At 48.9% G+C, this 23,864-nt stretch overlaps 1 protein-coding gene across 6 annotated transcripts in view; it reads right to left on the reverse strand.

Annotated features, from left to right (window-relative positions):
• The window catches only part of LRRC3B (leucine rich repeat containing 3B), a 96,505-nt gene extending 75,534 nt beyond the window's left edge, over positions 1-20,971 (reverse strand). The window contains exon 1 of one of the 6 annotated variants that reach the window (XM_043893898.1): positions 20,956-20,971. The gene's annotated coding sequence lies outside the window, so the exon portion shown is untranslated. Of the gene's footprint in view, positions 1-15,046; positions 15,065-18,669; positions 18,748-18,847; positions 19,096-19,537; positions 20,083-20,955 lie in introns of those variants that run through there. The other 5 variants (XM_043893890.1, XM_043893891.1, XM_043893894.1 and 2 more) reach the window with 5 other exon arrangements.
• Between the last annotated feature and the right edge of the window lie 2,893 nt (positions 20,972-23,864).

Raw genomic sequence — 23,864 nt, forward strand, 5'->3', positions numbered from 1 at the left:
AGCAAACAAACCTGTTACTTGTTTCCACTCCCCTCTATGCAGCAGGGGCCCCATAAAGCCTTGTCTGAATTTCCTGTCTGGCTGCTGATCAGTTTTTACTGATTGAGGAGGCCAAGAACCCTGGTTGGTAACGGGTCTCTGAAGCCCTTTGGAAGCCATCCTCATCAGCCCAGGTGCATATGCATGACTCTTTTCTCCCTGGTGTCCTCCTAGCGTCCAGCTCATTTAGGTAGCGCTCAACCTGCAATTCTCTGAGACCTCAGTTTTCCATAGATCTGTCTCTCCCCTCCGTGTCTGCAAGCTCTCTACAGTCAGACAGGATCTCACGGTCTGTATTTTTCTTTCCTCAGCCCTTGGAACAAATGCATATTCATGAAATAACCCTAACACAGGGGAGGTGGAATAAAAATGGCATATGTGTTTCTAAAGGTCAGACATGAGAGGGAAGGCTGAATGAGAAAAGCTGGAATTGAAGAATTCCATATTTCTAAGCAGGAGGGTCTGTAAGCTTTCGTAGGCATAAAGATGACTTAGGGAGCTTGTTCAAAATGCAGATTCCTAGTGCCACACTTTCAGATATTCTGATTTAGCTGGTTTGGAGCAGGGCCTATAACTCTTCAGTTTAAGGAGACACAAGGGCTCCTGAGGAAGAGGGTCCTCAGAATACACCTATGAACCACCAGCAAAAAGAATACAGTGCGGGGGGAGGATGCTGAGGTCGGCAGTTCTTAGACGAAGCTATTCTGAATCACTTGGTGGGCCAAGGTAGGGAGAGTGAGGAAGACTTGATAAAAATGCAGTTTCCTGGGCTCCACCCAATTTCTCAGAATCAGAATCAGAGGTACCTCGACAGACATGGGCATCGGGGAGTAGAGTCAGGAACTAGACTCTCAGTCTTGAGACCCTGGGGCAGAGGTGTGAGCTTCCTGGCCCCCACCCCACCCCTGAACCTTCCTCCCAGGAAGCAGAGGGTACAGGTACCAGTTGCCCCGGGTGTAGGTGACCAGTAGTCTCCCTTAGTTACTAGAGAGATCCTGGAAAAAAGATCAGGAGCTTTTGGAAAAATACTGGATTAAGAAAAAGACGAATAGAACGGATTCACGGAAAGAACAAAGAATTGGAAGGACAAGCCTCTCTCTGTAATTTTCCCACTGAGATTTCCCCGTGGGCTCTGTGTCTAGGGACCCCTCTCCAACGGTGCCCCATATAATCTGGACCTACACCATCTAGTATAGTAACCAGCTTCCAGCACTTGAAATGGCAAGACCGAGAAGCTAAAGGCTGAATTTTAATTGTGATTTATCTAAAACTCAAAAACTAATACTCATTCAGTTACTGGAAGATGTTTAGGTATATTTGAAAGAACTTGGATATGCAAATCTGATTTTCAACAGTACATTTTATGAAATGTAAATATAGGTCAAATAATTCTGATGAAAATTCAGTGTCCAAAATGCAATGGGCTGCGGGGTATAAAATACACATGAAATTTCAAAGACTCGGGGTGAAAAACATTTAATAAATTTTAAATTGGTTTTATGCTTAAATGATAATTTGGAGATATTGGTTTAAGTAAAATATATTGTTAAAACTAATTCCATCTTTCTCTTTTTACATGTGGAGTGTAGCTACTGAAAAGCTGAAATTAAGTAAGTAGCTAGCATTATGTTCCTACTGGACACTTCAGTGCAGTCAAGATTGTGTAAACCGTGACCCCGAATGTTGTCACTGAATATTTTTAAACCATCTTGGAACGTTACTCTATAGAGAGAAATGCATGTATGAAGCTGTCATTCCAGAGGACCACAGACTGACATCCAAAGATGCCCCCATTTTGGAAGCTCAATCTTTTCTGGATGTCACCCCTACCCCACCTCTACCCGTGATGGAGTAGCCTTCAAGGTAGCTGACAAGTCCCTTCTGAAAAGAAGCCTTGGGATTTTCAACTCCCGGTCTGGTGTCTACACGCCTTGAGCACCCTCTACCTCCAGCAGCATTCCTTTCAAATGACTTTGGCTTATTTCAAACCAGCCCAAACCATTCAAGAACTAGCATTGATAAGAATATTCAAAATCTTATACTACTAGCTCTCAAAGAAGACCCAACACTGTTTTAAATAACATCAATGGCATCTCTCTCCAAAGGGACCAGTTACAAAGCCAACCGCTCCTTAGGTTAAATTCTGGCATGTTTGCTAAATAAACTGCCAAACAGAAAATGACATTCTTTTAAAAATTCCTTCTAACAGGTCTCATCCATCCGAAAACTCCTTTGTTTGTTATCAGGTGTTTACTCACACCTTGAGACAGGGGTATTTCACTCAGGGTCCATCCACTGCTCCTCAATATTACAGCCGTGGCTAGGATAAAAGGGATCCACAATCATGGGAGGTCTTTTCTGATTTCTTTTTTTTTCTCCAATGATTTTCAGCTGAAATTTAGCATGTCCTTCAGATTTCAGGGTTTCCCTAGTAGCTCACCTGGTAAATAATCTACCTGCAATGTGGGAGACCTGGGTTCTATCCCTGGGTTGGGAAGATCCCTAGGGAAGGGAAAGGCAACCCACTCCAGTATTCTGGCCTGGAGAATTCCATGAACTGTACAGTCCACGGGTCATGAAAAGTCGGACACAACTGAGTGACTTTCACTTCACTTCACTTCAAATTTCAAGGCAAGCAACAAACTACATTACTATTATCAGGACCTATGATATCAGCAATAAAAAATCACAATTTTTTTCTCATAACAACACAATTATTTCAGAAATCCTGAAATATCATTTACGTACATCATAACATTATGGTAGTTAATTCTTCCTGACTATAGCACCTCATGGGCTTCCCAGGTGGCGCTAGTGGTAAAGAACCCACTTGCCAGTGAAGGAGACTTAAGAGATGTGGGTTAGATCCCTGGGTCGGAAAGATGCCCTGGAGAAGAGCATGATAACACACTCCAGTTTTCTCGCCTGGAGAATGCCATGGACAGAGGAGCCTGGCGGGCAACACTCTACAGGGCTACAAAGAGTCGGACGCAACTGAAGTAACTCAGCACGCACACATGCATGGCACCTCATTACACAGAGGCAACTCTTGGTCAATTTCTAATCTGGTCATTGTGGGCAAGGCGCATTCTCCACCTGGCGATCCAGACATGAAACATGCTTTATGGTCTCACCTGTCTACACTGGCTTGTCCTTCATGGATACATGGGAAGATATCAGCTATTTAAATTATTTGTTAGAGTTTTGCAAAAACGAGAATTTGTCACTCTTTATAAGTTAGCATTGTTTTTCGAAATATGATAGGTGAGTCAGCCACAAGTCTTTACCAGCCAAATTCAAACACATCTGATGGTTAAGCTAACTATTAAAGTGTGTTATTTAAAGTAACTTTTAAAATATGGTGACAGATTGGGCAGTGAAACAGGCCATGTATAAGGTTGCACGTGCTGTGAAAATCAGGGTTTCTGTATTTTTTTGTTCCTTGTAATTCTACATACCTTCTACATTTTAACTTTTTTTTTACATTTTATTTAAACAAATAAAAATATTCATTTTAACATGAATAGTTATTAATCAATTTTATTTAAACAAAATAAAATGTAAAAAAAAATAGTAAGTGATACATAGATTTCACTAGACTGCCAAAATAACACACAGCAGGATAAAAAGTTAAAAACCCCTTACCCAAGCCTTACAGGACTCCGAATACCCATGTGCTTTTAACTGAGGGCACCTACTGCTAGTAGAATCCACAGTGTTACCTAGCGCCAATCAGGGTCACCCGCACACTGCCTTCTCCGCCCGCAAATGAGTCGCAGGAAGTCTCTCTGTATTTCTGCCTCTATTTTTGCAAGCACACAGCAAAGGGAGAGAAAGGAACGCGGCTGTTTACAGAAGTGCTGGTGCAGCTTCACCCGAGAAAGCCCTGGAAGCTGTTGAGGACCGAGAGATTTTGGAGCCTGCGGAGCAAACAGTAACTTCCTAGTAATTCAGTAAAATGCCATTAATTTTTCTTAGAAACCAGCTGGCTCTTCCACCCTCAATATGAAAAGTGAATTAAAATTTTACCTGTTATTTCTGAAGCTACTTCCCTTCAGCGGTTGAGTACAACATGAATGTATATTTAGAAACAGCACCTTCCAATTAAAAAGAAAGTTAAGTGGGGCTTCCACGGTAAAACCAGGCTGGGCAGAAGACAGTGATGCATGTTGGAAGCCCACATTTCTCAGTGCTGTTGTCCCAACATTTAGAAACACCCCTGGCTTAAAAACAATGTTGTTGCTTTTAGAAATTTTATTCCTTTTTTTTTTTTTTTTTTTAAAAAAAAAGCACCAAAAACAAGATTCAGCCCACAATGTAACATTGTCAATACATATTCTTCATTACACAACTGACATGCCAACTGTTACCTAAGCATGTCAGACTCTTCAAATCCCACACCCACATATTGTGAACTCATCTGCACCAGATATGAATAAAGATGAAGAGCATCTTGAGGAAATAGCATCTCCATTCTCAAATGGCAAAAAGCCATGGAGCAAAGTCCTCTTAGCGTCTGAGGGAATCTCTTGGAGGAACAAGAAAGACCCCGAGAGCCACCATGTTGTCAGAAAAAATTCACATCCTTCTATGACAACCTGCCCACTGGGTAGTTAAAGTGAAAAAGGACCTTGGAAGTCCTTTCCAATTTTGAGGTCCTAAGATTCTCCCATAAAGAAATGATTTTTCTTTGTTACTTGACTAAACTAAAGGTAATGATATTTTGGTAGGTCAGCAGCTTAACTCAGCATTTTCTTATGGAGAATCAGTCCAGGAGACCTTATGTGGGGTGAACGAGGAAAAAACTCAGACTACTCACAGCTTCTTCTCTACAAGAGTTATTTTTCCTTCATCTCCAAAACCATAATTGCAGGAAATTTCCAATACTCAAATGAACTGTTTTCCAAATGTTCGTTTATCAGCTGAACGTTTCCCACTTCATTCATTAGTGTTCATTCTTTCATTCGACAAGAAGTTACTGAGTGCCTACTAAGCGCCCAGCTGGCAGTGAGCATCAGATATCATGCTACGAAAAAGGCACATCTTTTCCCAGAGATGTTACACAAGGTGGCTAGGTACCAGGCTAATCTACAGTAAGCACCTGTATTAGTCATCTCAGGCTGCCATAACAGAATACCATAGCCTGGGTGCAGCAGGAATTTTGTTTCTCCCAGTTTTAGCGACTAGAAGTCCAAGATCAGGTGCAGCATGGGCAGTGTCTGGTGAGGGCCCTCTCCTTGGGTCACACAAGACCCTGCTCTTCCTGTATCCTCGCGTGGCCCTTCCTGGGTGTGTGTCCGTGGAAAGAGAGGAAGGAAACTCTCACTGTCTGGCCCCATCCTCCTGACCTCTCACAACCTTAATCACCGCCTGGAGGTCCCATCTCCAAACAACATCACATTAGGGGTTGCGGCTCCAACACCTCCTTCACAGTAAATATGCTATTTGACCCGTAATGGTAATTTCTATAGACCTAAGTGTATGCCAGCAAATTTGGAAAACTCAGCAGTGGCCACAGGACTGGAAAAGGTTAGTTTTCATTCCAATCCCTAAGAAAGGCAATCCCAAAGAATGCTCAAACTACCGCACAATTGTACTCATCTCACATGCTAGTAAAGTAATGCTTAAAATTCTCCAAGCCAGGCTTCAGCAATACGTGAACTGTGAACTTCCAGATATTCAAACTGGTTTTAGAAAAGGCAGAGGAACCAGAGATCAAATTGCCAACATCCACTGGATCATCGAAAAAGCAAGAGAGTTCCAGAAAAACATCTATTTCTGCTTTATTGACTATGCCAAAGCCCTTGACTGTGTGGATCAAAATAAACTGTGGAAAATTCTGAAAGAGATGGGAATACCAAACCACCTGACCTGCCTCTTGAGAAACCTGTATGCAGGTCAGGAAGCAACAGTTAGAACTGGACATGGAACAACAGACTGGTTCCAAATAGGAAAAGGAGTACATCAAGGCTGTATATTGTCACCCTGCTTATTTAACTTATATGCAGAGTACATCATGAGAAATGCTGGGCTGAGAAGCACAAGCTGGAATTAAGATTGCTGGGAGAAATATCAATAACCTCAGATATGCAGATGACTCTACCCTTATGGCAGAAAGTGAAGAGGAACTAAAAAGCCTCTTGATGAAAGTGAAAGAGGAGAGTGAAAAAGTTGGCTTAAAGCTCAACATTCAGAAAACTAAGATCATGGCATAGGGTCCCATCACTTCAAGGCAAATAGATGGGGAGACAGCGGAAACAGTGGTTGACTTTATTTTTTTGGGCTCCAAAATCACTGCAGATGGTGACTGAAGCCATGAAATTAAAAGACACTTACTCCTTGGAAGGAAAGTTATAACCAACCTAGATAGCATATTAAAAAGCAGAGACATTACTTTGCCAACAAAGGTCTGTCTAGTCAAGGCTGTGGTTTTTCCAGTGGTCATGTATGGATGTGAGAGTTGGACTGTGAAGAAAGCTGAGCACCAAAAAATTGATGCTTTTGAACTGTGGTGTTGGAGAAGACTCTTGAGAGTCCCTTGGACTGCAAGGAGATCCAACCAGTCCATCCTAAAGGAGATCGGTCCTAGGTGTTCATTGGAAGGACTGATGCTGAAGCTGAAACTCCAATACTTTGGCCACCTCATGGGAAGAGCTGACTCATTGGAAAAGACCCTGATGCTGGGAGGGATTGGGGTCAGGAGGAGAAGGGGATGACAGAGGATGAGATGGCTGGATGGCATCACCAACTCGATGGACATGAGTTTGAGTAAACTCCGGGAGTTGGTGATGGACAGGGAGGCCTGGCGTGCTGGGATTCATGGGGTCGCAAAGAGTCGGACACTACTGAGCGACTGAACGGAACTGAAGTGTTTCATAGGGCTTCCCAGGTGGCGCTAGTGGTAAAGAACCTGCTTGCCCATGCAGGAGATGTAAGTGATGAGGGTTCGACCCCTGGGTGGGGAAGATCCCCTGGAGGAAGAAATGGCAACCCACTCCAATATTCCTGCCTGGAAAATCCCATAGACAGAGGAGCCTGGCAGGGCTACAGTCCACGCATGGGGTCACAAAGAGTCAGACACACTGAAGCGACTTAGCATGCAAGTGTTTCACATCCACCTCAGAAGAGTAAGCCCTTGGCTTCTCTGCAGTTTCGCTCCCGCAGAGGTTGGTGAGGAAACCTCTCACTGACGGGGGTGACAGCCACAGTAGCACCAGACACCTCAGCCCTGAGGGCCCAGGTGGCTTAGATCTTGGAGCAGACTGAGGCAGACCAAGGCTCAGGTCAGCTCCTGGAGCAGAGGTGGCAGTGTTCTGCAGTGGGGCCAGAATCTAGCTCTGATGCGATTTTCAAAGACAGCTGTTCTGACTTCAAGGCCCACCTGCAACTATGAAGCGTCTCCTGATCACGTTCAATTAGGAAATACCAAAAAATGAACACAGATAACACAAAATCAGAGTAACAACAGGATTCAAGGCATTATAATCAGCCTGAAAAGAAAGTGTTAGTCGCTCAGTCGTGTCCGACTCTTTGCAACCCCATGGACTGTAGCCCTCCAGGCTCCTCTGTCCATGGAATTCTCCAGGCAAGAATACTGGAGTGGGCTGCCATTCCCTTCTCCAGGGGATCTTCCTGACCCAGGGATCAAACCTGGGGCTTCTGCATTGCGGGCAGATTCTTTACCATCTGGGACCACCAGGGAAGCCAGTTGTCACAAAGCTGCAATGACAGAGAACGTTTCGCCAGGCGTGATGAAGTAGGCTGGGGGCCTGTCCACCTCTCTACTGTACTGAAGCCAGCATCCACCAAGCTCCCTCAGCTAGAAATAATTCTACTCTCCTCTTAAGGTATGATCATTTCCATAAAAGCCTATGTGATCAAAGCCAACCTGGAATGGAAAGGACTCGAAAGAGGGGAAACTGCACAAATCTAAGTGCAGATCCTGACATGACCCCAACTAACACCTCGCAGGGCTGACTGTACCTCTAAGGAACAGTCACCACACATGGCGTGGAGGCAGCTTGCCCCCTCTTCCCCATAATCTCGAATCCAAGCAAAAGCAATGAATAGCTCTCAGCTGGATCTGTGACATCCAGCCTTTCAAAATGGCATGTCAAGCTCCTTGCAATGTTTTTAACAGAATGAAGGAGAAAAAACACTCCTACATTTCTCTTCCCCCATCGATCATTAAAATTAAAAAGGCAGGTGAGGATACCCAGGAAGATCTGGATGAATGAGATGAGACCAGGCTTGGGCTGCTCTGAGCGCAGGGCTCTGCCCATAGCACGCTGGGCCCTGGGCACAATTCTAACCCATGTCTGGTACTTTGCAAGGGCTTTTATCTCCGTAGTCCAAAAGGTTCCTCACTGCAAGGCCGGTAGGACAAGAAGCAGCAGAGCCACGTGGCAGAAAACTAGAGCTCCGAGACCTTGAGGGAATCTCACCTGTAGCCACACAGCGTGTTAGCCACTCAGTCATGTCAGACTCCTTGCGACCCCATGGACTGTAGCCCTCCAGGGTCCTCTGTCCCTGGAACTTTCCAGACATGAAAACTGGAGTGACTCGCCATTCCCTTCTCCAGGGGATGTTTCCGACCCAGGGATCGAACCCGGGTCTCCTGCATTGATGGCAGTCTCTTTACCATCTGAGCCACCAGGGATGAGAGTGTCAGAACCACATTCAAAACTGGGCCCAGTGTTCAACTGCAACCTTATGGGGACACAGTTTGGGGGTCTGGAGTCCCCGTCTCTTACAGGAGATTGGATACAACCTCTGGATATGCTTGCTTTGTTTATTTTGCTTATTTTTTAAATTGAATTAGTTCTACCATTAAACATCAGGAGCTTTTACATGCGAATCCAGATGTCTATTTTTTTTTTTTTTTGAAAATCCAAAGCTTAGACCTGTGCTGCTGCGGGCAACAGGAAGGCAGGGTGAAGAGGAGACCGCGGGGCCCTTCGCCCATAACCCAGATGTGATCAAAGCCCCACTCCCTCCACCGGCTCACACTCGGCCGCACAAAGCCTTCACACTCCGCGCTGTTCTTCTCTTCAATGCCTCTGGTCATGGGACCCTCCTTCTCCTGAGAGGCTGCCACCTGTCTTGCTAGTTACATGGGCTTTTATCACCAGTCTTTTTTGGATTCGCTTCAAATGCCCCTGGCTCCATAAAGTCCATTCTGACATGCCTGGAAGAGCTAACCAGGCTTTGTTTAAGTCTCTTCGACATTCTCTTGTGCTTGCTTTATTGGACCATACTTGTGCTATTCAGTCCTGGGTACAGAGTAAGCAATCCCCAATGTGGTGCTCAATCCTAAAATCAAAGACTTACCATGCATCAGAGACTATTCAAAGTGCCTTATGCATACTAACTCACGTCAGCCTCACAACGACCGATTATCATACCCATTTGATGTAGAGAAAATTGAGGCGTGTTAAATGTTAAAAGCTAGGACAGCCTCCCAGATTCCCTGATCCAACCATTAAGTGGCAGAAGAGGCATGGGAATGGGGTCTGGCGACCTCTGGATGAGAAGGTGGATTGGATGGACACTTAGACAGAAGAAAGGGAGGGAGAGAAGAAGGGAAAGCAAGTGAGAAGGAAAGAGAGACAGATGAGCTGTCGGGAGCTGGTACAGCAGATGGAGGCGGTTTTGTGGCAGGAACTGCAATCTTGGGTGGGGGGCGGGCAGGGGCTCTGGTGTGGACTAGTCATTTTTAATAGCAGACTCTCCGGGAAGACTGCTCTGCTTTAGAACGTCAGTCAGTTTCTGGGGTGTAGATGGCCCACCACAGCTGATGTCAAGCTACCGTACGACCCCACCCAGTGCAGAGTTTGAGAGGTGTGAAGACTTGTCCATACTAACTAGTACGAGCACGCCAGCTTGAATGCCTCGGGACGCAGATGCACCAAGGAAAATGCCAGCTGAAGACACAGGCAGGTGAGGAAAGACCTACTGAAGCATCATAAAGATCTACTTCCAGAGGTGACCAGGAGTACCTGAGCCGTTTTCAGCAGGGAGGGACACGACTCCAGTTATAAAGGGTTAGACACAGATGCGCACTCAGTCCACACTTCAGGAGCTCCTCCTCTGTCTCTCCTGAGCGATGACTCTTGTTTCGGGGAAAGTTATCAACCGTCCCACTCCTTCCCGACTCCATCTCTGTGCCTGCCGGCATCCTCTCCTCCATCCCCTCACTCGAGTCGCAGCCCCTCGGGGTGGTGGGGAGTCTCCACCTGTCGACGTTGGATCTGTGCTGCCTAAGTAAAGCGGTGCAAAGCAGTGAGCCGGAACCATCTTACAGAGGGAGCCCCGTCTCAGGAGTATAAACGAAACAACGCCACCGCAGACCACAGCGCTGGAAGGGGCTTTGGAAGCCAGCTGGCTTCCAAACACCCTCTCACCGAGGAAGGAGAGCAGAAGGCAATCGTCTTAGCCAGCCCAAAGACCCCGAGCTGGTAAGGTCCAAAGCTGGACTGAGAACCAGGCTGCCCGGCTCCCGGTCAAATACTCTACATGCACATAAAGACTATATTTCTGAGATGCTGTGTACCCCCTGCAGAGCCAAAGGCTTTCTTAGAAGAGTCTTTATTTTTTCTACCGAGCTGGTTCCACTTCACCAGCTGGAACAGACAGACACAAGGCAATCTCCAGAAGCAGGATCCTGCTGTCATTTCCCCCAGCACAGGACAACACGAGCCATCTGCTCAGGGAACACGCTGTGACCTCGGTCCACCTCCCTCACTCGAGGTCTTATGATCCAGTCTAAGAACTCTCCAGGTCCTGGCCTCTTCCCATGGGGCCTCCCTCCATCTGCCTGCACTGAGGCCATTTCCTGGTAAGTAGGATGGGCAGGGACAGGAAGTGAAACTTGCAAAGCCATTGTGGCAGCTCTGCTTTGGGAAAAAAAAAAAAAAGATTGTTGCAGAAGGTGAAACTTCCAGCTGAAATGCACCGTAGTCTAATAATTCAGCCTCGCTTCAGGTGAAATTGGCCGAGGCGTCAGGACATCTGGCCAAGGCAGCAATCGGGAACTGGAATGCGGGCCAGCGTCCACCCAGCCAGGACCCAGAGGCTGCAGCTATTCCAAGGAAGCCCATTGTCCAGTCCTTACAGAGGCTTCCTCCAGCCTGGCTGTGACCTGCCATGTGGCTTCTTTCAGCTAGACTCGTTCTCCACTTCCCAACGCCCTTCAGTGGCCACCACCATGACCCCTGGGAACAGGGCAGATAATGACAATCCCTTGGGCCAGAGAAGTGAAAACTGATCTGGGGAGAGAGACCCCTGGGGAGGTGATAGCAGCTGAAAGAGAAAAGAAAGAAAGTGAAGTCGCTCAGCCGTGTCTGGTTCTTTGTGACCCCATGGACTGTAGTCCTCCAGGCTCCTCCGTTCATGTGATTTTCCAGGCAAGAACACTGGAGTGGGTTACCATTTCCTTCTCCAGGGGATCTTCCCGACCCAGGGATTGAACCCGGGTCTCCCACATTGCAGGCACGCGCTTTACCATCTGAGCCACCAGGGTGGATCGCAGAGGAGGGACCTTATGTTACCATTTGTCCAGGCCCATCCCAATTCACACCCACTTTGTACAGCAACAACTAGGCCCCCTTTCCTTCTCAAAAGTACCCCGATCATCTGTGGTCACCCTAGCCACAGTCCTCTCCAAGGCGTCTATCAACAGAATTCCAGGAATCCATGAACTTGAATGTGACAATAGTCACGGATGTGCTTCCCGACAATGAGCTACAATTTAGCGTCTCATTCTATTATAAACACAGGCCACGAACTTCAGACGGAGTACGCGTACCAGTGACGCTGTCACCCAAACACACAAATGGGATGCTTTCCTTTCGTGGTTCAGGCCTGCAGTTACCCAAGGCGGCATCACACTCATCCAATTATTGGTCTACATCCGATCTTGTTACACTGACGCTAGTAGGTCACAGTGGTTTATGTAGCATGTAAAATGGTCTCAATAAGATTTGTGTTATAATCTTACGTGCTGCAAGGAGTACATTGAAACACATCGTTCTAGGGTCCCTAAACTTATCAGACCACCAAAAGGTACCATGGCATAAATAAGATTAAGAGGCTTTGGCCTGGTGTTGCAGAAACCACCTTCGCCAAGGACAGAGGACTGGGAAAGAAATCCTGCCCTCTGGGTGAGGTCTCAGCCTGCCCCTGAGTTAATCCCGACCTTGAGGAATTATGCAGGGGCACTGACAGTGCGTGCACCTCTTCTCTAGGCCTCTATCATTCCCATTAGCTTTCTTCATCTTATTTTTATGCCTTTCTTTATCCTTCGGGTTTGGCTTAAACCAAGTGTCTGTTCGTCTTCCTCTGCTGATCGCTGGGCCCTCTTCCTTTGGGTGGTCCATTTCCCCTGATGCTTGCCTCCTCCCACCCCCTTTTTCTCCTACTCCTGCCTCCACTGCTTCTCCGGGACCTCTCTCCTGGGCCTCCTGACCCGGCGGGCTCTCATCCATCCTTTTTTCATAGGTTTTGTAGCAAGGGCTTCGCGCACCAAGGGTCTGCATACTATCTTTCATTGGAGCAGGATATTCATTATGTTGATAGGAAGTGTTTTTGAGAAGCAACTAAAAAACAGACTGCCCACCCAAATAAATGACTCCGAAACACTCCACGGCAGGAGATGCTATAATTCTGACAACCCAAGCTTAAATGTAATCTGTAGAAAGGATGGCAAGCATTCCTGCTTGATAATCCCTCATGACCAGATGTCTAGGGAAGGTCAGCTAGCTGGGGCCAGGATTCCTCGCCGAGCATCACTTCCCAGTAGCCAAGGAAAGGATCCTGCTTAGTCACTGCTGCCAGGTGAGCCCTCTGTATGCAGGCCTCCACAAGCACTGCTTGTCTAGATCAGAATCGAGGGCAGCCTCGAGGAGAAGTCAGTGGGACTTAAGGACCTCTGTGCTTTAGCTGTGGACAAAGCAGCCTGTGCCTTCTCCCTCCTCCCACCAGGGGAAAATTTGTGTCCTGAAACAGCCATCTCCCCCAGCAAGGGACTGATTACTTATATGCAGACTGAAAAGTCTATCAATGGTCTAAAGAAAAGAAGAAGAGGGAAAGAAGCAGGAAAAAAGAAAGAAAGAAAGAAGGAACCAATCTAAATTTGTGTTACTCCATGCTTAAGAGTGACTCACAATATTATATTTTTTTATTTTTTATATTTGTTCCCATTTTACTTCCACTAAAAGGCACAAATCCTTTTTCAAACACTGTCTCAAATCCTTTTTTCAAAACCTGTCCCTGGACAAGTATTAACATAAAAAGCAGCTCAGAGAGTGTAGGAGAAATTGAAACCATAAATTTTATAATATCTGTTAATTTATCCTCCAAAAGAAAAAAGTCTTTATCTGAGTGGTTCTTTTTCAGTACATGCGTGCATGCATGCTAAGTCACTTCAGTTGTGTCCAAGTCTGTGCGACCCCATGGACTGTAGCCCACCAGGCTCTTCTGTCCATGGGATTCTCCAGGCAAGAATACTGGAGTGGGCTGCCATGCCCTCCTCCAGGGGATCTTCCCAACCCAGGGATTGAACCTGCATCTCTTAAGTCTCCTGCATTGGCAGGCGGGTTCTTTAACACTGGCACCACCTGGGAAGCCCTTTTCAATACTTAATTCAGATTTTTAAAAAAAATTTTAAATATTATACAGTCCTTACTCTTAACTTACTCACTTTGGGAAAATATGGTCCAAACTTGTCAGGTCTTGAGAAGGTTGCAGACTTCATTCTTGCCTCAAATGGCTATTTCATACGTCATGTTGTGATGTATTAATTCACCAAGTTTTTACAAAGCACAGATAGGTATATACCAGTATGTCAGATCTAAGAGCTGCCATTATGGTTCCCAACCACTTGTAGAATAAAGCTCATTATACCCACAATCTGAAGACAAATCCTGTGGATTATTCAAATCTAGATTAAGGTATTATGTTTTTATTTAAAATAAAGCCAATGAAGAAATAGCTTCTCAGGTTCTACCTGGCTATATTTTCTTTTCCTTATCTTCCCCCTGTCATCACCTTCAAATCCCACATATCCTTATTATTCGGATTCTCTTGTTAATAAAAACAGGTCAAATTCAGATGCTCTGGTTCTTGATTCTCTTATTTTTAGCTATCTCACCAAAACTGAGAATTTTAATTCTTACTATGTATTGTATAAAACTAGTTATTCACTGTGTTCTGAATAAAAAGGTTTTATGTGTTTCATAACCTTTTCCCAGCACATGTTGCTCGATAATAATTGTTATTCTGTCAACAAACTTGTGCTTATATGGTTTAAGATAAATATACCCCCAAAGAATTGTCCCCGTAGGAGCGCTGTGTGGGCCGCAGGCAGTGAGTGCGCGAGTTGGCAGAAGGGATGTGGGCCACACTCACGGGACACGGAGACAAGGAACGCCCCTGGCACCCCTGATAAAGCTCGGAACTGGAAACCAGGATGTCGGCCCAGGGGCGAACAGAGTCTTCCTCCTGTGGTTCCTAAGAGAGGGACCCCTTCTCTGAGAGACTGTCATGCCTGATTTCAATGCCACGTGGTTTCTGCTCCAACACTGTGGGAATCCAGCTAAAGCAGCAAGCCCTCCTTCAGACGATCACCCTTCTAGGATGATTTGAGGTTCAGGGCTCTCCCTGCGGACTGGGGCATCGGTACATACTTTTCCCTCCTTATAGTAAAAACAACATGCGTTTCTAATGAACTCTCTAGAAAGCGAATGCTTCCCTTGAGATAACCAAGATCAGTCAGCCCTGAGGAGGTGGGCAGGAGGGGAGGCGGGAAGGCCAGCATCCCGCAGGGCACACCAAAGCCCTCTGTCACCCAAGCCTCCTTCCATCTCCCCCCACCGCTGCCTCACCCCCACACAGGTGTCCTTGCTGCCTAAAGGCCTCCATCCTGGCTTGTCACAGCAACAGGGGTGAAAAGCTTGTTCCTGGGGACATAAAAGGCACCAAATCTCCACCATCTGCCTGCAACTCTTACCTCCCCCGCCTCAGTGTGACTGAGAAACAGGCTTTCCCAATTTCCTCTCTGTTTACTTTTTGTTGATTCAGCTCCAGGGGAAGAGCATCTTGATACTGTAGCTGCAGGGGAGAAGACAGGGGATGTTCTTAGGAATCGGAATTCTGTCCTACAGGAACGCCCAGGGGCATACGGAATGCCCAAACTACTAGGGAAAGTCCCCTTTGTTAAAGGGGCTCAGTGAGTGAGACGCGGCAAAGAATAATTTCCCCGTTTCTGAGCCTCAAGTATGTCTGTTTCTGAGTCCCAAGTATGTCCAGCAGAAAGATGTGGTTTTGCCTCAAGTTGACAGCAGCCTAAAGTTTAGGATCAGAAATCAGAAACCAATGGTCAGAAATCCAGGAGAAATAACACCAAATCACTTCATTGGACACAAAAGGATTTTTCCCTCTGAGGTCCCACATTTTCTCTTATTTTCACAAACACCTGCAGGTGGGGGAAGACAGAGCCATTCCACTGGACAGAAGGATGAGGCTAAAATGGCTGAGCATGCCTTTAATTTTCTTTAGAATTATGGAAAAGGCTGCACAGTTAGTCTTTTATCAGAAGACTTACAAATGGTCTACTGCAGTTTTTGGCAAAACACATATATTTGTGGTGGTTTAACCATTCTACGATTGTGGCTTTTTTCTGGTTATGCAGATAGAGGCATTTATGCCAAATTAGCAAAGAGCTCTCCTTTTTTAATAAAGTTTTTCCCTAATCCATTTTTCACAGATTAATATTAAGAAGCTGAAAAACCACTGCAGTGAACGCAATGCCTGTGTGCATCAACATGGGCTACTTCAACCAAGGGTCAGAAGACAGTGGTTCTAGTACTAGTGGTGCTAGGAACACACAAAAATGACCTTCATCAGGGAATCTCCTTCCCGCCTCTGGGCTGGGAGGGACAGATCTGAGAAGTCCCTCGCTCTGATATTCTGGGATTCAGTCACGATAAATAGACTCTTGCAGAATCCAGTGTCTATAATTTGTATCTCTGGAGCGGACCCTGATCACACTCATATCCTCCTTACATATCTCATCACTTTTACAAAGGGGCATCCCAGGTGGCGCTAGTGGTAAAGACCCTAAGAGACACGGGTTCGATTCCTGGGTCTAGAAGATCCCTGGAGGAGGGCATGGCCACCCACTCCAGTATGCTTGCCTGGAGAACCCCATGGGCAGAGGAGCCTGACGGGCTATAACAGTCCATGGGGTCGCACAGAGTCACACATGACTGAAATGACTTACCATGCACACTCTCCAAAAGAATCAGAAAAGAAGTCCAGTGCCGGCAGCCAATTGCCTAAATCTGCTTCCAGAGCCAGGATCCCACCCTCCCGAGGTGCGCCCCAAGGGACCGATCAGTGTCACAGCCCCAGAAGCCTCACAGGCCAGCATGGCGCTGCCAACACGGCCCCGGGTTGGAGCAGAAGACTAGGGCCTCCCCCACCTCCTGTGGTCAAAGGGTCTGTGGGAGCAAGTGGGCTTCAAAGCAGGGACAGACGAGCTGTCCTCCACCCAAGACTAACCCGCCCCACCACTTACAGGCTGGGCAACAACAAGCAAACCGATTACTTCCTCCACGGCTTAGTTTTCAGAATAACTCTCCTCCTGGGTTGTGAGAAGGGTTGTGCCCAGGAAACCATCAGAGACTGGCACAGGGTAAAGGCCAGTGGGGACGATCGTCCCTGCTACCTGGCCCCTCAGAAGATCTCCCCAGCAACCTGCACAAGCACCTTGGTGCGGATGTTAAGTCCTCCTTCAGCAGCTGCCAAGGGGACTTTCTTGGTGGTCCAGGGGTTGACAATCTGGCTGCCAACGTAGGGGACACCGGTTCTCTCCCTGGTCCGGGAGGATTCCACATGCCAGGGAACAACTGAGCCCGATGTCACAGCTACTGAAGCCTGAGGGCTCTAGAGCCCGGGCACCTAGGGAGGGTAGCCCCACTCTCCTAGGGAGGGTAGCCCCACTCTCCCGCAACTAGAAAAAGCCTGCCCGCGGCAAGACCAGCGGAACCAAACAAATGATTTTCAAAGAGTTGCCAAAGGACACGTTCCGTCTCTTTCTGCAAGCAAACCAAGTGAGCAGAACACAAGCAGGCCATAAGAGAGAAGCAGGTCCTGGGCGTCAAAATCTCAATGGTGAGCTTGAGCGAGGGACTTAATTCGAGGATCCTACCTCAAGAGCCAGGGAATTCGGAAGAGACCAAAGCTGGCCTGTGGGGTGTGGCCTTGGCGCTCAGAAGCTGCACCCCAGCCTCGTCCCAGGGCACCCCCGACAGCCGCTTGGGGCTCTGGAGCTTGCCTTCGGGAGGCAGGGCGCGCGCGGCCGCAGGGGGACCCTGGATGGAGGTGAATGACCCAACTCAGGACCCCTCCCTGAGTCCGGACCAGTCGAAGTCTCTTCCAGAAGGGTCTGGCCCAAGCCTGGGGTCCAACAGAGGGGTCTACGCGGAGTTCTGCTTTCTCCCAGCTCGGATCCGGAGATGTCTGCCGGGGAACCGCAGGGACGAAACGGGGGGTCCCCCTCCGCGCCTGCACGTGGAAGAGTTGTGCAGGGACCACCCGAGGGTTTAGGGCGCTCCAGACCCAGGCAACGTTCAAACCCCTCTTCTCTGAAGCCGGGAGGAAGCGACCCGGGAACGGAGTCTCAGCCGAAGGCGCCACTTTGAGAGGGGCGTGCACCTCCTCAGAGAGAGGAAGGGTTAAACCCGGAGCTGCCAGGCCTTTGAGAGCCTAGCGAGTTCCCCGCCGGCCTCCGCGGGGCAAGGGGGGCTCCCTTTTCTTCTCCACAGCACTCTAGGGACCCCCCCTCCCAATGGCCTTCCCCACCAGACTGCTGGGGTGCCAAGGAGGAAAGGGGCTGGCCTTCCTGCATCCGCCAAGACGCCTGGAACAGCCCAGAGGGTCTACCTGGGGGCTGAGAGGTGGACCGAGTCCCCTCTGCCCGGGGCCCCGGATCTGGGAGCCAGGCCTCCCCTCCCCCGAGGCCCGCACCCCCGCGCCCCGCGCCCCGCCTTTCGCCGCATCCCCTCCCGGATCAGCGCTCCGGAGCCGCCGGGGGGCTCGGGGCTCCCCGGGTCGCTCGCTCCGCCCAGGAGGGTAGGCGCGGGAGGCGGGGGAGGGGGCTGGCGCTGCAGCCGCGGCCCCTGCGCCGTCCTCCCACCGCCTGGGACCCGGGTCTCCACGCCCAGGCGCCGGGGACACTCCCCAAGCAGCACACAGCCTGCCCCCGAATCCCGGAATCCCCTTCCCACCCCGCGGCTGCGGAAACACCCCGAACTCCTAGGCGCCGGGCTGGGAGGGTGGGCGTGGGCCGGCCGGCCGGGCTGCGGAAGGGGAAAGGTACAGCCGCGGGCGCAGGGGAAGGGGACGCGGGGTCCTCCTGGAGCTGGGAAAGCGCCCCCAGACCACTCAGCCACCGCCCAAGACGCCAACGGACACGGTCTGTTCCATCCGGAGACGGAGATAGCCCCAGTCCAGGCATCAGAAGCCGGCCTTCCCACGCCCCCCACCCCCGGGCCCGGCATTCGGCTGCTGGGGTCGGTCCCACGGCGCTTCCCCGCGTACCCGCCTCCTCCCCCAGCCGTATTTACACACCCGGTCGGTGCCCTCCACACTCGGATTCCCAGAAGACGGCTTGGGGAGCCGGCCTCTCGTCCACTTGAACCGAGCTTTTGGGTCTCCCCTCAACCCTATCCGTCTCCACCTTCAGCTTCCTCCCACCCCCACCCCCCAACACCCCGCCGGCCACCTTTGCCCACCCCAAACCACTTACTTCACCCACCCGGATCTGCACTTGCCTTCCCACGGCGCACAGCCGCAAACCACTCCGAGGGTTTCATGACCGAGTTGGGGGTGGCACACGGGAGAACCGACCGACTCCCGCCGCGCCGGACGGAGCCCCGGGGCGGGGGGGAGGGGGGCAGCCTCCCCCCCGCGTCCCACCAATTCTGTTTCACCCTCTTGGCTCCTACTCAACCCCTACAGGCAGGATGAGCACCGCTGGGTCCCAGACCCTCGCCCCTCCGCAGGGAGCGAAAAGTCGACTGGCAAGAACACAGAGAAATAGACAGATGCCTCCGGCGAGGCGGGGAGGGGGGCGGGGGGGGGGGGAGGATGGGGGGAAGGGCGCAAGCGAGAACTAGACGTGCAACTTGCACGCACCGGCTGAGCGCCGCGCAGTGAGGGGGCACAAAAGTTTGCAGACTGTGGCGCTGCAGCCAGCGGCACGCGAGCAAAGAGGGTCGACAACCCCCTCCCCGCCCCCCACCCAGCACCACCTCTCCCGCCACTCGCCAGGAGGGGGTCCCTCCGAGGATCTGCGCCAGGGAGCCTGGGGGTTGGACAAGGCTCAGAAATGGGGTGATGGTTCTTCTCTACGGGTTCCGGGGAGGGACGGCCTAGGTACCCGGGCAGAGGGGCCGACGCGGCGCTGGGCGAAAAGCAACAGGCGGCTGCACCTTACCTTGCGCCAGTCCGCGGCCGGGGCGGCTGCTCCATCCTCCCAGCGCACAGAGGAGGCGTTGGGTGCGTCTGCGGGGCGGCGTGCGCGCTGCCAGACCCGCAGCAGCCGCCGTCCCCGCCCGACTGCCCGCCGGGCTGCCTGCCTCGGACCGGGCCGGCCGGGTGGGCCGGTTCTCCCGCGGTGGCGGCGGCGGCGGCGGCGGCGGCGTTGGTGCGCGGGACGCGGGCGGTGAGTGGCTGGGCCGCCGTCCCCAGGCGCCTCGGCGGGGAGAGGGCGCGGCCCCCGGGGGCGCGAGGAGGCGCCGCCGGGCTCCCGCTGCAGCGGCGGCCGCTGCAGACCCGGCGCCGGGCCCGGAGCCTCGCTGGAGGGAGCAGACAAAGCGCCGCCCGCCCAGAAGCGATCGGCTTGGTCGCTAGAGGAGAATCGCCTCCAAAGCCGGGCCGGGGAGGAGGGAGGAGGAGGAGGAGGAGGCGGCTGGGGACGGCAAGAGCGGCAGGGGACGAGCGCGACAGCCCGAGCCCAGCCTCGGCGGCGCGGGCGCTGCCCTCCCGCCTCCCGGGCGGGGGTCCGCGAGGGAGCGCGGGGGCGGGGGCTGAGCGATCGCCGCAGGAGCCGCGGAGCTGGGGCGCGAGCGCTCGCTCGGCGCACCGCCCTCGCCCCCCTCGCTCACACCTCCTGGCATAGCTCCACTCGCAGCATGCTACGGCCCGACCCTTTCTCCTGTTTTTTCTAACTCTCGAGATCAGAACCGAATTTAGCTGGCCGGAGCAGCACAACGTGGGGATATGGGTGGATGAACCTCTAAATGTGAAGAAAGGAGGATGCTTGAAATCCTTTCGACAGACGATGGTCCACTGGGTGCCCAGTATCGCGCTCGGCTATTTTGCCCGAGGATGATTAAGTGGGATACCACCCTCGCCCCCGCCCCAAGACTCCAAGATCAGACCCTGGAAAAGCCCCCTGCAGCTCCTGAAGCCCAAAGTTTTGGGCTCAGAGCCCTCTTCCCCCCGCTCCCCCAGCCAGTCCAATCAGTTTCCCAAAGCAGAAGGTGTTAGAAAATTAATTTTTTCCGTCCTCTCCCGGGGAGGACTGTGCATGTATGTGCAGCCGAAATGGAGTCTTTAAGTCCCTTAAGAAAGTGTGTGTAAGATTAAAGCAAATTACTGGTTTTCATAATGGTATTGTTTCATGATGTAAATTTATCAGATCTATACCAAAAGGAAAAAATTAAAAATTGGGCCAGAGGACCTGGCCTCCCCAGGGTCTACAGATATCACCTTCTTTTATAGCCCATCCTCTCTCTCACCCCAGGCAGAATTAATCTTCCCTTCTCTTTGCTGACACAGTTGTATTTGCCAGTCACTTGCAGGATTTACATATTTATAGATTTGTTTATAGATTTCTATTGCTTCACTCACCTGTGAGTATTGTTAATTTTTTTTCTCCACTGCAACATCCAGCAATGTGTTGTATCTAAGCGGTAGGGTTCTCAAGGAAAGCTTAACCAGTGGAAGGTCGATTTCTCCTTCAAGCAGCCAAATCCCAGTGTCTCTAGAATCACAAGGACTCAGTGAAGAAATCTGTAAGAGTTTGGGTGGAACAGAAGACACAGACAGTTACACTCACACCTCTGTGAGCTAGAAACATAAAACTGTGTACTTCATTCTTGTTTCTAAACAATCTCTCACTGACCACCCCACCTCTGTCTGCAGAATTCCCAAAGGCAAAGAAAACCAAACTGTTGCGCAACTGCGTAGGGTGAAAAGTACATAGCCATCGCTAACTCCTGAAGCAAACCCATTCCAGGTGAGAAGGACCAGACCATTTTTATCATTTCATGACCCGGGTCAGGTCTGTTGGAAGCCTGCCAAGATTCCCTCCTTTCCAGTGTGGCTGTCTTACTCTGGATGCATTTTCAAACTGTTTGAGCAGTATTTCATTGCCGACAGAGTTTGTGCCTTGTGGCTTAGGGATCTATTAAATAATCCTTTATCTTCTGTCCTCACTTTCTATCAACTATAGGACAGATACCCCAGATCAGGGCTGCACTATGAAAAGGGTCCATAAATGTGTAGGAGATTGGGGGGGAAAAAAAAATGACTCCTAAGATATTTTCTAAGATGATACTGTGATTGGAAAGTTGTAGTTTGAAGTTTTGTTTATTTATTTTGTTTTGTTGTTTAGATAAAGTCACAGGTAAATATGGATGGCAGGTGTGTAATTTGGTATAGTTTTTTTTTTTTTCTGAAGGGAAATTTGGCATTACTATAGAAAACATAAAGTATTTGCATGTCATTGTCCTGATGACTCTATCTCTAGAAATTCATCCTCAGGAAATAATTGAGGATATACAACAAGATTTATCTGCAAGGATGTTTATTGCTGTGATGCTTTTACTAGTAGAAAATCAAAACCAAGCTCGTATCTCACAAGAAAGAAATGGTGAAGTAGTTTGAAAAACTATTTCAATTATCAGTCAGACATTAAACTGTTGTTGTAAGTGGATAGATGAATATGGTCAGGAATGATGGTTATAGTACCATTTTAGTTGAAAAAATCAGATGGCAGAAGATGAGAAAATAGTGAAAATTAAAATATGAAACAGACAGATCTCGGTTTGGAGTCAGACATTTTTACTTGCTAGCTGTGCTAATCCTCTCTAATACCTTGGTTGTATGATTGGATTGATGTTATTTACCTCATAGTGTTTTTGTGCTTTAAATTAAATAGTATTTATGAAAAACAGTGCAATGCCTAAGGCATAGTAAAATCTCAATATGTTTTCCTTTTGGCCATTATTAACTGTTAAAGATGAGTTTAATACATGTTTTGTTGCATATATATATGCATTTAGACTGGTGGTTAAACATGCAGTTTAACCGATACGCATTGTTTATCCCTCTTAATACTGGGATTATGGGTTTCTTTTTAAAAATTTATGTAGTAACCAAAAGCAGTGGAATTAGTTTCTCTTAATTAAAACAAACAATTTCTAACTGTCGATGCAGGAAATCTCTAGACTAGGATGCTTTCTGCTCTAGTCGATTCACATAATCAACAAGACTTGCCGACTGTTGGTGTCACCCAGGCTATAAAAAGGATGAATGACAGGGCATGGAGTTTGTCACCTTCCATATAAACTTGGATTTGTTTTGTAGCAACGAGGAGTCAAGTCCAGCTCAGCAAAATATGCTGCGTTTTTAACACGAAGAGCTGACTGGTTGCTGTTCCCGCCTTGTCTTAAGAGCCAACACAAAAAAGGAAGAGGAGAGAGAAGTTATATTTGTAACTTTTGATTAGTGAATTGGGGAAGAAAGCCTGACACTGAAGGGCCATGAGTGTCTGGGACCTTCACATGTACAGTGGTGGTCCCTATGGGTTGGAGGTAAAGCTTTTGTAAAACTTGTCTGAGTATATTACAAATGTTACAGAAATGTGAAGGCCAACAATATTTACTGGTGTTCTTCGTGCAACTTTTTTTTAAAAAATAGGGGTCAATTGTTTTAAAAGGAATATATTTCAGTAATTTTGCATGTAAAGGAAATTCTTTGAATTTTGAATTGTCTCCCTTTGAAACTCTCAACAAGAAAGAGAAATGCATTTCTCTGAGCCCTTGAGTTGAATTTCTGAAATCTGAAGAGTTGAGGTGTCTAAAACTCTGGTGTCTAAGGAATGAAAGGAATGAAGGCGAAAAGATGTTACTGTCACGAATTCTTTGTGGAAGGTGTGCCGGTTAACTGCTGTTGATAATGAACCACCCTAGAACTTCTTGGCTTAAAATAACAATCCTTCCTCGTGCTGAATCTGAAACCTGGACAAGGCTGAGGGAGGAAGGCTGAGTCCTAGCCTGCACTGTGTGAACTCAGGGCCTCTGCACTCAGGACAGACACTTTCTCTGCCTCCGGGATGGCTCACCCCCTGCCTGGAAGGCCACAGGCTCTCAGTGACCAGGAGCTGAGGGCGGGGTCCTCACTCTCCTTCCACGTTCACCTCTCCGTGTGTACCTCTCCACAGCTTCTCACAGATTTCCTCATCTCATGGCAGTCTGATTCACAAAAAAAGGAACGTCAATAGAAATCAGATCTTCTGTGAATGTGGGAAATCTAAACTAAATATTGCCCATTCTACAAACAATCCTGTCTTCACACAATATTACACATTTTGATCCGAAACTCACCAGGCAAACTATTGAAAAAGATAATCATTTGAATAATTCAGGCAAGTGGATCGAATTTCCTTCCATGTATGGAGATTTTTCATTAAGAATTGGAGGACAAGCTAGGAATGTAAACTGGTGCAGCCACTATGGAAAAAAGTATGGAGGTTT

The sequence above is a fragment of the Cervus elaphus genome, chromosome 32, assembly GCF_910594005.1.
Source record: "Cervus elaphus chromosome 32, mCerEla1.1, whole genome shotgun sequence".
Classification (NCBI taxonomy): Eukaryota; Metazoa; Chordata; class Mammalia; order Artiodactyla; family Cervidae; genus Cervus; species Cervus elaphus.